This window comes from Callithrix jacchus, chromosome 1 (genome assembly GCF_049354715.1).
Source record: "Callithrix jacchus isolate 240 chromosome 1, calJac240_pri, whole genome shotgun sequence".
Lineage (NCBI taxonomy): Eukaryota > Metazoa > Chordata > Mammalia > Primates > Cebidae > Callithrix > Callithrix jacchus.
The window spans coordinates 105373588-105387726 of record NC_133502.1 but is presented as its reverse complement, the minus strand read 5'-3'; the positions used below and the strand labels follow the sequence as shown (position 1 = coordinate 105387726).

General features: G+C 40.7%; 1 protein-coding gene and 1 pseudogene across 1 annotated transcript in view; one reads left to right on the top strand and one right to left on the bottom strand.

Moving 5' to 3' along the window:
- GNA14 (G protein subunit alpha 14) overlaps positions 1-14139 on the bottom strand; it is a 224295-nt gene that overhangs the window by 153243 nt on the left and 56913 nt on the right. The gene's annotated exons all lie outside the window — the stretch shown is intronic.
- Positions 10795-11191, top strand: LOC118146048 (nuclear transport factor 2 pseudogene; annotated as a pseudogene).

Here is a 14139-nt window from a genome sequence, read left to right as displayed (position 1 = left end):
ATCTTGGGATAAGTGGGATTTAAGAGGGTCTTATTTGGAAGGTATGAAAGAATATCTTCAATCAATGCTCCAAGAGTATGCCATCCAATATGTTGGCCACTAACAACACATGGCTGTTGAGCACTTGAAACGTGCCTAGTTTGGTTTGGAAAGTACTGTAAATATGCATTGGATTTCAAAGACTATTAAAAAGGGAAGTGCTGTGAATACACTGGCATTTAAAGACATTATTTTTAAGAGTGTAAAATATCTCATTAATTTTTATATTGAGTATATGTTGACACTAATATTTTTCATATATTGGGTTAAATAAAAATATATTACTAAAATTAATGTCACCCACTGTTATTTTTTTTTTTTAACCAACTGGTTGCTTGTAGGAGAATCTGTGTTTTCACTTCAGCATATTTTACATTGTGTAAATGTTGGTATTCTAAAAATTTCAACTGAGGAGCAATTGAAAGAGAATGGTGGCTAAGACCAAGGGTTTGGGGCAAACCCTAAACAGGGTGAATAGAAAGGTACCCATGAAAACTTCCCAGGTTAAGCAGAAAAGTCAAGTAATCTTGAAAATTACAAGTTTGTCTTTATTGACAGTGGATGATTTTTTTGGCCCATGAGTCATAAGGAACTAAAGGAAGGGCAATCACAGGACAACACAAGTGTTTCCCAACTAAAGAAGATCTAGGGAAAGAAACAGAGACCTAACTTATCGGGAGGAGGAATCATAAAATGCATCAATGGAAGTATGTAGACTGAGAAATAATATCCAAACACTTATCCAGACAAATCTTCCATTCTTCCTTTTTCTTGGGTCGGTCCCATCTTTAGACATTTCTTTTTCCTCCTTTCTTTCATAAAATGAAAGGAAATATAAACATGATAGTTTTAGAGAATATATAACAAGACACAAATTCCAAATTGGCCCCAAGAGGTATTTTAGAAGAGAAGCTTTGTTTCAGTGTGTAATAAACTGATCTGCGACCTGTGATCCAGTTTTTAAAAATATTTATGTGAGAATCACAACCTGCAATAGAAACTAAAGTTAACTAGCAACAAATTAAATTAGCCAAGGTAATCAATTATATCAAATAAATTAAATATATTAACCAATAATTAGCCTAAACATAATCCAGTGCCTTGAAAATCTTGCAAAAACTTGGTGTCTGTGTGCCTCCTGGGGACTCTGGACATTTTATAATGAGGTCAGGCCAGATCCAATTAGAATGCTCTTGAATGCTTTGGGGTTATAGTTTAATGAGTTATAGCAGTAATTTACTAAATGTTCCACTGCGGCTTCATGGAGATTATATTACAGGTAGATAGCACAGGTCTACAGAACTAGCTGATTTGGATTTGCAGAAATACACTATAAATAATAAACCAACAATACACTGTCGATGCCAAATACTTAGTGGAATTATCTCAGCTAAAATTAGATTATAGGTCACTTTAATCTCTGCTTGAAAGTTATTTTTATCAAACCTTGAATGCTTTCAAAGAATAATCTGTTAATTTTTCTGCATAAAAGATGTTGGGTTGCAGGAGAGGGAAGCATTAAAAGTAAAAATCTGGAACACGAGGTCAAGAGATCGAGACCATCCTAGTCAATAAGGTGAAACCCCGTCTCTACTAAAAATACAAAAATTAGCTGGGCATGGTGGCGCATGCCTGTAGTCCCAGCTACTCGGGAGGCTGAGGCAGGAGAATTGCTTGAACCCAGGAGGCGGAGGTTGTGGTGAGCTGAGATCGTGCCATTGCACACCAGTCTGGGTAACAACAGTGAGACTCTGTCTCAAAAAAAAAAAAAAAAAAAAAAAAAGTCAAAATCTAGGTTTCAGGCAGGGCGCAGTGGCTTACACCTGTAATCCTAGCATTCTGGAAAGCAGAGGCAGGCAATCACCTGAGGTCAGGAGTTTGAGACCAGCCTGAACAACATAGCAAAACCCCCTCTCTACTAAAAACACAAAAATTAGCTGGGTGTGGTGGCCGGCACCTGTAATCCCAGCTACTCAGGAGGCTGAGGCAGAATGGCTTGAATCTGGGAGGCAGATGTTGCAGTGAGCTGAGATCGTACCACCGCTCTCTAGCCTGGGTGACAGAGTGAGATTCCATGAAAGAAAAGAAAAGGAAAAGGAAAAGGAAAAAGGAAAAAGGGAAGGGAAGGGAAGAAGGAAAGGGAAGAAGGGAAGGGAAGGGAAGAAGGGAACGGGAGGGGAGGGAAAGAAAAAGAAAACAAAGAAAAAATTATCTAGGTTTCAGCTTCTACTGGGATACAACTGGTATGTGCTCAAGGGATAAGCTGGCTCAGTTTCTCCAGCGCATCTGCAGGCTCCATGATGGTGTGAGAGTGGAAGGAGGGAAGGCAAGGGATGAGCAGTACAATGAGGGGAAATCTTACACCAAAATCTCTAACCATGGAATAGGATCCTAGAAATGGGTCAAGAACCATCACTAAGTTCAAAGACAGTGGCTAAATGCAATTAGACTTTTGTACTGCCTAAGTACTGCCCTTTGTTTTTCTAACTTCTGTCTGTTTCTTTGTGGTTATTAGACCAGAAGTTGGGGGAAACTTTAGTATTGGCATGTGACTAACCCCATGTTAAAGAGGATCAGGAGGGAAGGCAACATATAAGCAGCTTAGAAAAAGAGTAACCATTGTACTCTTCATATGTATCTACAAATATCTATGTATCTCTATGCATCCCATAACCTCATGTTGTAAACTTCAAATATCCACAACAAAATTTATGTTTAAAAGAAGATATTGGTACCATACCATGCACCTGTAATTCCAGTACTTTGGGAGACTGAAGCAAAAGGATCACTTCAGGCCAGGAATTCAAGACCAGCCTGGGCAACATAGCAAGAGCCCATCTCTAATATTAAAATTAAGCAAAAAGAGAGAGGACCTGCAGAAAACAGAGTGAGGCAAGCTGCCACTGAATAAGCAAGAGCATGACATTGAAACCAGTCTTAGCAAGTGGACGTCAAGCTGCACCTCAATGGTATTTAAAGTATGAAGAAAAAGGCAAAGTAAGGTCTGGAGAGATCATTCCTTTCAGTGATTTACTTCCAAATTAAAGAATTTGTTTGGTAATTTCAAATGCAATGAAGGTTTGTTTTTCCTGCCTTCCCAGATTGCCATGGGTCTGGAGAGGTGATTAAATACAGGCAGTGGTTTACAGCTCATGATGACTAAGGGAATAAAACAGTCTTTCTACAACTTGAAATTCATGTATTATACAGAGTGTTTCTCCCTGCACTTTAAATGTAGGAATATGAAGATTAATGTAAATATATTTCTTTTTCCACTTTAAAATGGGTGGAAACAAGGATTCTCATCAGTTGACATGGTCAGGAATATTCGTTCATCTTTGAGAGTCTCCTTAGGTATAATCAGCAATAGCCATCACATCAGGCAAGCTCTGGAATCTCAGTAGCTTAATATAATATGTTTCTTGTTGGCTACAGTAATCAAAACAGCATGGTACTGGTATCAAAACAGCATGGTACTGGTACCAAAACAGAGATATAGACCAATGGAACGAAAAACAGGCACCGGAGGCAACACAGCATATCTGCAACTATACAATCTTTGATAAACCTGACAAAAACAAGCAATGGGGAAAGGATTCCCTGTTTAACAAATGGTGTTGGGAAAACTGGCTAGCCATGTGCAGAAAGCAGAAACTGGACCCCTTCCTGACACCTCACACTAAAATTAACTCCAGATGGATTAAAGACTTAAACATAAGACCTGGCGTGATAAAAACCCTAGAAGGAAATCTAGGCAAAACTATCCAGGACATAGGAGTAGGCAAGGACTTCATGAACAAAACACCAAAAGGATTGGCAACAAAAGCCAAAATAGACAAATGGGACCTAATCAGACTCCACAGCTTCTGCACGGCAAAAGAAACAGTCACTAGAGTGGATCGGCAACCAACAGAATGGGAAAAAATTTTTACAGTTTACCCATCTGACAAAGGGCTGATATCCAGAATTTACAAAGAACTCAAACAGATTTACAGGAAAAAAACAAACAAGCCCATTCAAAAGTGGGCAAAGGATATGAACAGACACTTTACGAAAGAAGACATATATGAGGCCAACAATCATATGAAAAAAGGCTCATCGTCACTGGTCATCAGAGAGATGAAAATCAAAACCACATTGAGATACCATCTCACGCCAGTTAGAATGGTGATCATTTAAAAATCTGGAGACAACAGATGCTGGAGAGGATGTGGAGAAAAAGGATCACTTTTACACTGTTGGTGGGAGTGTAAATTAGTTCAACCATTGTGGAAGACAGTGTGGCGATTCCTCAAGGCCTTAGAAATAGAAATTCCATTTGACCCAGCAATCCCGTTACTGGGTATATATCCAAAAGACTATAAATCGTTCTACTATAAGGACACATGTACACGAATGTTCACTGCAGCACTGTTTACAATAGCAAAGACCTGGAATCAACCCAAATGCCCATTGATAATAGACTGGATTGGAAAAATGTGGCACATATACACCATGGAATATTATGCAGCAATCAGAAATGATGAGTTTGTGTCGTTTGTAGGGACATGGATGAATCTGGAGAACATCATCCTCAGCAAACTGACACAAGAACAGAAAATGAAACACCGCATATTCTCACTCATAGGCGGGTGATGAAAAGTGAGAACACATGGACACAGAAAGGGGAGTACTAAACACGGGTCTGTTGGGGGGAAAAGGGGAGGGCCAGTGGGAGGGGAGGTGGGGAGGAATAGCCTGGGGAGAAATGCCAAATGTGGGTGAAGGGGAGAAGGAAAGCAAAGCACACTGCCATGTGTGTACCTACGCAACTGTCTTGCATGCTCTGCTCATGTACCCCAAAACCTAAAATCCAATAAAAAATTTTAAAAAATATGTATGTTTCTTGTTTATTTGCACTCGGTCTCATGCAGGCAGGCAAGCTTCCTCCATGCTGCAGCTATGCTATCTGTGACATGTGGCCCCCAACATTGGTACAACAAAAGAAGAGAAACAGGGGAGTCTTATGCACTTTGTCCCAAAAGGGACTCTGTTCTTGGAGTCACAAGGCTAGAAAATAAGTGCAAGGAAGGTGGGAAAACTTGGTGAGCGCTAACAGCTGCCTCTCACCCAACTTTCTATAGAAAAGGAAATCAGCCAGATATACACCTTGTAGGGGGGAAGTAAATAAGGTTTCCAAGGAAACCTTTCTAGAGGATAGTTTGAAATCGCTAAGCATAGCTGGAGACACAGATAATGATTTCACACTTCATATCCTTACTCAATGCCCAGGGTTGGGGCTTTGGCCCAGACAAGGAGCAGAAGGTAGCTGCCATGGCCCCATTTGACTTCAAATCTGGCTAGAATACAAGTTTCTCAACTTCAACTCCAATGTCATGAAAACTAGACATTATTAGCCGGGCATGATGGCACATGCCTGTAATCCCAGCTATTCGGAAGGCTGAGGCAAGAGAATTGCTTGAACCCAGAAGGCAGAGATGGCAGAGAACCGAGATTGCACCGTTATACTCCAGCCTGGGAAACAAGAGTGAAACTCCATCTCAAAAGGAAAGAAAGAAAGAAAACTAGACATTACTTCCTTCTAGATTGAAAGGCTCTTATTGAAATACCAAATTTGCCTAAACTTTCCACATGAAAAAATTTACTTTCAGGTCTTACTTGATAATAAATGTTTATTAATACTTATAAATTAAAAATTACTTGAAGACATTTAAAAACTACTCATATCTGTCTCCTATTTCAGGCCAATTGAGTTTTAATGTCTAAAGACAGGCCCAGACAATGATTTTGCTTTTAAACAAGCTGGGTAATTCTCAAAGGCAGTTAAAGTTGAGAAGTTCTATTTTAGAAGTAAAACCATCTCATCTCCTAGAAATTACTATTTTCTATTGGTTTTAAGTTTGAAAAGCTTTAAAAAGCATTAGTGCCTAATTGTGTATGCCTATGTAACAAACCTGCATGTTCTGCACATGTACCCCAGAACTTAAAGTTCAATTTTAAAAAAAGTATTAATGCCTAAGATCCACCTCAGATATTCTGATTTAATTGATTGCGTTGTGGGGGGGCGGCTGGACTTGGGGATAAAATTCTTCAAATGATTTTAACGAGAAGTCAAGTATAAGAACTGCCATTTTGTGTCAACACAGCCATCCTTAAACCCCCTCACCGGACCAGAGGTGGCATGACCAAAATGGGGTTGAGGGGGAAAAGGGGTAGAATCTGCACCATTGGTGCTGTCCACGGTGCTGAAATGTTGTTGCAATGCGTTTTTATTAGCAACCATGGCGAGCGTTTATTGAAACCCTGTCTCTACTAAAAATACAAAAAAAAAAAAAAAATTAGCTGGGCATGGTGGCGCATGCCTGTAATCCCAGCTACTCAGGAGGCTGAGGCAGGAGAATTGCCTGAACCCAGGAGGCGGAAGTTGCGGCAAGCCGAGATCGCGCCATTGCACTCCAGCCTGGGTAACAAGCTGAAACTCCGTCTCAAAAAATAAAATAAAATAATATATCAAAATAGAAAATATTCTACTGTTGCATATTTTTTAATTGAGAAATATAAATCTGCTAATCATAGAACTATATTCCTATGGATTTCAGTTCAATATCATGGCTTGTTAAGGAAGAGAGATTGAGGGATATGGTGAGGGAGGGTCAGGGAGAAGAGAAAGATGTTGAAAGAGGGTGATTTTCTGTTTACCCAGACATAGGACAAAAATAAAAATAGTTATAACCTGTGCTCTTGGTAAATTCACATATTTTTATTTTCAGTGATGACAGGGTACTGAATACTTAATATTTTTAAAGTTTAAATTAGCACAATTTTTAAAAACATCTAAAAATTTACATTTCATCTAACACTCACAAGCATAATATTTGTAGTTTTATTTTTCTGCCTAAGAAGATGGAGTGACTTTTTTTTTTTTAGAAAGAGTATTTTGAAAGTAACATCTTCGTCTTATGCTATATAACAATACTACCACTGAAGAGTTTCAGTTGGTCCATTTGTGTAGCTTTATAAAAAAATGGGTTAACATGGTCATAACTCTTATGATTAAATATGTCCAAGAGGTTAATGTTTCCCACCTTTCCCTCCAAATTCTACATCATTACCACAATTAAATTGCCACATTGGTAATTTATTTACTAAAAACCTATGCTCATTTCCTCAATTTTTTACAGAGATGCTCTGTTCCATCCAGCAATAACTTGGTAACCAAAAGTTTAAAAAGTTAAAAAAAAAAAAGAATGTCATACACCTTTCCCAATTTATGATGACTGTTCTCAGAAACAGAGCAAATGTTTTCCAGGGTAAATGACATCAAACTATGAGCCTGATATGCTAACCCGAAAATGTCAAATATTTGAATCCCATGTTATCAGAAAATAGCTCAGAAATTTATTCCTGTTCGTTGCTAACCTCTAGCATTTTCCTTGAGGTAGTAGTACGGGCACGCACAGAAATCTAATAAATCACACAGAAAACAGTTTGTAGCAGTTATACTCCTATTTTCTGCAAGCAATTGAAAATTAAGGGCTTTAGGCTAGACACCAGAGGTGCTTGCTGATATGCAGCTCCACAGACTGTTTGAAGAATTAGTGGGGAAAAAATGTCTCTCATCTTAAATTAAAATTACTCAAGAACTCATTTTACTTATAATGAAGCTAAATGAGCTTGGACACCTGAATTTACTGCTTTGGGGAAAAGGAGAGTAAGTTACTGTCCCATATTTTCTTAAACACTGTGCATTCCAAAGAAAGAATTCCAGATAATTCCTATGTTCCCCTAAATGAAAGTTCAGATCTTTACCAATTTGGTTAGTATAACAGTAAAATAGAGTTCAGCTCTCAGACCTTGCTTTTTCCTTCATCTATCTAGATATTTATTAAGTAGGTCTCATAACCTCAAGTTTTAGTGGGTTCAGGTCAAGATGCTTCAAAAACAAACACATCTAATCATCCTACAAGGGTGGGGCAGCCCTCGCTCGAGGACTGTCATCAGTGAGACATGACTTCTATTTGCCAAAAAGGCTTTCAAGAGCCAGTTTACCAGCAACACATGGATAATCATTTTAGCATAGCCTCCTTAAAGGTCTGATATTCAGAACCTTCCTATTTACTGACCACTTTCAATGAGGACTCTGTAGAATTGAGAAGCAGGAAGACAAGAGTTGCAGGAGGTACTTTGGAATGGTCCTTCCCATCAAATGACCTCAAAACCTGTTCTACAAGGAGTCATTTTTTTCATGGAAGTGAACAAAGAAATCCCAGCTACTCAGGAGGCTAAGGCAGGAGAATCACTTGAACCAGGGAATCAGAGGTTGCCGTGAAGGGAGATCACACCACTGCACTCCAGCCTGGAGACAGAGTGAGACTCCATCACAAAAATAAAAAAATAAAAGGAAAAAAAAGAAATCATAAATACTCCTTTCTCACTATTTAACAGTTAGTATTACTGTAGTATGAAGATACTCATCATCAGAACCCACAGACAATAGGTCAAGGGTTGTGGAGTAAAATGATAAATGATCATGGCAACAAGATTAAGTCTTGGCTGGGCACAGTGGCTCATGCCTGCAATCCCAGCATTTTGGGGGGCTGAGGCAGGTGGATCATGAGGTCAAGAGATCGAGACTACCCTGGCCAACATGGTGAAACCCCATCTCTACCAAAAAAAAAAAAATACAAAAATTAGCTGGGCATGCTGGCATGCACCTTTGGTCCCAGCTACTTGGGAGGCCGAGGCAGAATAGCCTTAACCCAGGAGGTGGAGGTTGCAGTGAGATCGTGCCCTTGCACTCCAGCCCGGTGACAGTGTGAGACTCTGTCTCAAATAAACAAACAAAAAAGATTAAGTCTTGTTTGGCTTTTATCTGAGGATCATTGGGCCTGCCCTGCATCAGTAGCCCTGTGATTTCAGTCTCTCACACAACTCTAGAAAACCCTTTTATATCTAAGGTCAATTACAGTTTTATATTGCTTTAAAAAACTTGTTTTGAGCTTGCTTGATATTGTGCTCCAATATGAGTCAACTATTGGAACAGATACAATGGTGAAAAATATCAATCTGGAACTTGAAAAGGACATGTTTAATCATGGGTTGCTACAACCTTGAGATATAGGTGAGCACCATATGTCTTAAAAATCATAAAATTTAAAAAATTGAATGAAGATCAAGAAAATACTTTCATGCAAATCTTTTCATAGCCTCAATTTAAAGACTGTTCTTGCAAAGTTTGTCCCACTCAAAACCTTATCCTCATATTTCCCATACTGTAGTTTATTTAAAACCTCATTTCTACACAAATTTTGTCCCTATGAAGAGGTGGACTTCAAATATAAAGAAGATTCATTACCATAAAAAGGAATGAACCAGTTGGGTAAGGGGCAGACAGTAAGTGCACTTAGAATACTGAGATCCAGTCTTCATTAATGATAAGACCTTCCACTTGATGGACACCCAAAACACAGACCTGTGGGCCTAACGCTGTGGCTCTTATCTCAGACTATAGAGTGATGCTGGCTATGATGTCTGGGCAACTGCTGGGCCACTGCCTCCGGCCTCTTCTCCTGGCCAGTTAGCCCTTGAAGGCTGGCAATGAGCTTCCCGAGATGGGATGAGGATGTCTCTACCCAGGATCTCTGAGATCTAGGGCATCATTCCCACCCTATGTCAAGTCTATAAAGTTGGAATACTAGAGCATGTGACTGGCCCTCAGGCACTGGGAACAAATAAGGGTCTTCACTCTAAAGCTGGTCACAACTGAATGCGAAGGAGCAGAGCAGGTAGAGTTGATGATTGTCTTCAGATGAGAAGACATTGCCAACAAACACCTCAACTATTCTCCCACACCCACAGGCTACTGGGAATAGATGCTCGCTGGTGCGGGGGTGGGTGGGAGTGTGTAGGGAAGGGGTTGCCTCAGTTGCCCCAAGTCCTGCCCTTCATCAAGAGACAAAGATTTGGAACCAGAGACCAGCTCCTTGTTGGAGCTGATACTGGCTCCAGTTTCATGATCATTCAATGACCTTGAGGCAGATTCTTTTAATTTCCCCAAAATCCTGTTTCTCCAGTTTTATAAAGTGATGCCAACTTTGCAAATTCAAAGGAAATCTTGATGTCTGCAAGTCCCTGGCCTTGAGCTTTTCAAAGACCCATTCCTCCTCCTTCGGTCATTTAAAGTTACTTTCTATAGCCAAGCCAACTAGACTCTATGTTTTCCCCCAGATAGGCATTTCCACGACAGTCTCACCTGCAAAAATAGGCTCGATTTTATGTTTCCTTTAAGTCTGCTGACTCATTTATTTAAGTCAATGGAGTCCTAACTTGTTCAGTTGTGAAGTGCTTGGACAGAAATGACTGCTATTATTAGAGCAATGATTTGCTCTTTCCAGTGATGCCCCTTGCTAGGTGATTCATTTCTACCCTTCTCCACATTCCTCTTGGGGGCACACTGGAATCTCATCATTTATTCATTCAAAATCTATTAAGCACCTATTATGAACCAGGGCTTTGGGAATCTTTGCTTTCTTCTGGCAATTTTTAGGTGGGTTGGAAATATTCTGGACCCACTTGTGGCTTCCTTCCATTCTCATTTAATATATAGCCCATAGCTAGGGTGACTCTATGTCCTGGTTTGTGCCTGTTATGCAAGCATAGCTCTCAATCATGCCCACTTGGGTCACAGACCATGCTGGGTTGCCACTGCCACTGCCACCATAATGCCAGCCCCTTAGGTCTCTGTGATGCCAGGTGATGCTCCAGAATGGGAGATATTTGATTTGGGAGCAGACTGGATCCAGCTTCATTCAACATTACTAGTAGTTATCTGATAAAGATAGAACCCAATTATTTAGGTGCAATTTACATTGATGTATCATGCCTTACATGTGAAGGAAGACAGTTCCAGGCGAAAGCTGCCATTGTGGAGAAGCTATCTAGCCTTCTGTTCCAGAAAATTCAGCACAGCATCACAGGCGCAGGACTATCAACCCACGCCAGATAGCTGTACCATCAGCATGGCTGTGGGTCAGCTTAAGGTGGATGAAGATTCCATCATTGGTTCCACCAGATGTTCCTATTAAAAAATATCAGTGAATCTTGGATTTGCACCAATGACATGTTCAGGCTCTCCCTGCTTAACTTCGGCTGACCTCCTGTCAGCCAGGCACTCACACTGTTTCCTCATCACTCCTCTTCCCAATACTATTCCCACTCCTCCAGATGCTCCAAATATCATACACAAATGAGCAGGGCCATGGTGGCAGTGCATGCAGTCTGCTGCTGACACCAAGGTGTGATGCGTGAAGTTTGGATGCTAGACTAGTTGCATTAGAAGTTTGTGTTGTACCAGTGCATGCCTTGGTAATACATATGCATGCAAGTAATACAAAATAATGTATTTAAAAAAAAAAATCTAATGACAAGTTGCTCTAGTAACCCAAAGAAGTGAAGGAGAAAGCAGCTGCCTCACTACCCAGACATTGATTTCTCCAGATGTTTCAATGCTTCATAATACAACAAAGTCACAAAAAAGTAGTGTCCACTTTTACTCAGACTATCTCAGTTTGAATTATAAATGACAATGGTCATCCTTAGAATAACTAGATCTATCTGCAGTTCTCGTATTCTTTAAGTAGAATGTGTTTATGGAAGGGGGGATGTGGGAGGGGAATGAGTCCCATTTACAGGGACCACATGAAGCCTTAGTTATGTGCTAGGCTGAGATGGATGGCAAGAGGAAACCATGAAGCTCGCTGCCATCTTTTAAGAATCATGTTTGGAATCAGTTCCTTTCAGAGAGAGCTAACAGAAAGGTTGACAGCATAGACTCCATAGCCAGACCTCCTGGCACTACCTTTTCCTAACTATGGGCAAGTCATCTAACCTCTCCGTGCCTTGGTTTCCTCATATGTGAAATGAAGATAATAATAGTACCTACTTCATGTGGTTGTAAAGACAACATGAGTCAATGTACCTGGCACATCCAAACTGCTAATATGTTTTCTGCCACAAATGATTGCCCTGGATTCAGATCCAAATAGAAGACAACTACACAGGGGCTGGACGCAAGGGAGGTCAACTTTCAACGGAATTTTGGTGCAAAAGACAGGTTCGGATATTGGCAAAATTAGCCCAATCTGATCCTTTTAGGAAGTAAATGCTTGATAAACAAGGCAGGTCACTCAAGTTTGGCCCAGTCACAGAATCCTTAGGACCCAGGGTGGCTGAATGCCCAGAAGAAGCAATCTTCCATTCTACATTCCTGTGGATGCTTCTTATCATCTCTCAACATCCAACTTCATCTGTTGGTGGCTTTCCTCTATCACCTTAAATAAATACAGGAGGACAGGCCAAGCCTAATTCACAGAGGAAAAGGTACATGAAAAATCTGGAACCTCAGAACCTCAACATCAACAGGAACCTTCCTCTTCCGAACCCTTAAGTTGTAACATCCTTCTCTTCAATCACAACTTCAGACCAACCCAGCTCCCTAAAGCTCATAAATACCTTGGGCTCCTTAAAGCCTCCATTGTTTCCCAAATTATTTTTCTCCATCTTCATTTTCCTTTCTCCACAGCCTGGATCGTGTGTTCTATCACTGTAATGCCCTTTAAGCAACACTTTACTTTCACCTCCCAGTGTTTTCCACCCAAGGCACGAAAGCTTCCATTCCTGGACTGATACCACTTGGCACAAGAAAACCCCAAAAAAACTGCAGAATACTTTAGGTTTGTGCTGCTACACAATGACAGTCCACAACTTCAGTGGGCCCTCACTGGTGTGCTTTCCTTTCTTTGGTCTAACTCACTAGCCTCCCACCTTCATCCCTGTCCTCTACAACGTTACCAACCTCTCCCCCTCCCCTACTACCTTCTACCAGGCATGGAAACCCTGTTTGAGAGACACTGACCCCTAGGATAGAGTCCAATCTCCCTAACCACTGTCCATCAGCCTCCCATGAGATCTTGTCCATTACCTTGAACTTGGAGTTTGCCGTCACTCAATGCCAATTTGCATGCCCATTTTGCCTAAGTGAATTTTTTTCACTTCTCTCCAGTCCACCAAATATTTCTGAACTTTTCAAACACAACCCCGTCCACTCCCTCATCCCAGCTGCCACAAGATTTAATCATTTGTTCCAGTCTTATGACTTGACACCTTCTGTCACCGGTCTGATATACAGACTGATAATAGGCAGCCACACTTACATTGTGCAACACCTCCTGTTGTTGCACATGTATCTGTGGTTGCCTAACATGGGTCTGTATATCTGTATTTGCCACAAGACACTGGGCTCCGTAAAGTCAAGGGCCTGGTCTTCCTCATCTTTCTCTGCTCAGGGAACTGGGAAGTCTCCAGGAGACACTCAAAAACCATTGACTGATTGATGGGAATCTCACTCTCTGATTTTCACACCTGTACCCAGCTATGCTAAATCAAGATCCCCACTGATGAATGCAGTGCTGGCATCTGAAATTGTGGGTCAAATTGCAAATATAATAGAAGGATGCTCAGAGACTTCCAGAGCAGCACTCACTGCTGCAAAGCCCAGAAGTCTAGGAACATGCACAAGAACTTCACCCTATCTCTAATTGGCCTAATTCTCCCAAACAAATGAAGAGACAACACAGTCTTTGTTTTGTGAATCTGTTCAGGAAATGCAAGCCAGACATTAAAGTCCGAGGTCGGATTTAAGAGGCTGGGAGCAGAGAAGAAAACAAGGAAGACAAGAAAGCATTCAATTTACACCAGAGGTCATTAGAGCTTCAGCTAAAAAGGCAGCTAAATAGCAGGCAGCGGGGAAATGTGGAAAAGCTCTGGCAACAGAAAACTCCAGTTCAAGGAATCTGGACTCCTGACTCCAGATTCCAAAACAAAGGACTTCTCTGCAAGTTCATGAAGTTCCAGTAAACCTCTGTTTGGAATTTTAATTGTTTTGTTTTATGTTCTCCTTGACTGAGAGGTTGGGACTCTTTAAAACTCTTTTCGGATGATTTCTGTTTAACTCCTTACTGTCCTACTTCTGAGTGTGGGTGTGAGAGATGCCAAACAGCCTAACTCCTGTGTCTACAAGCTTGAGATGAGATCCCCATCGTC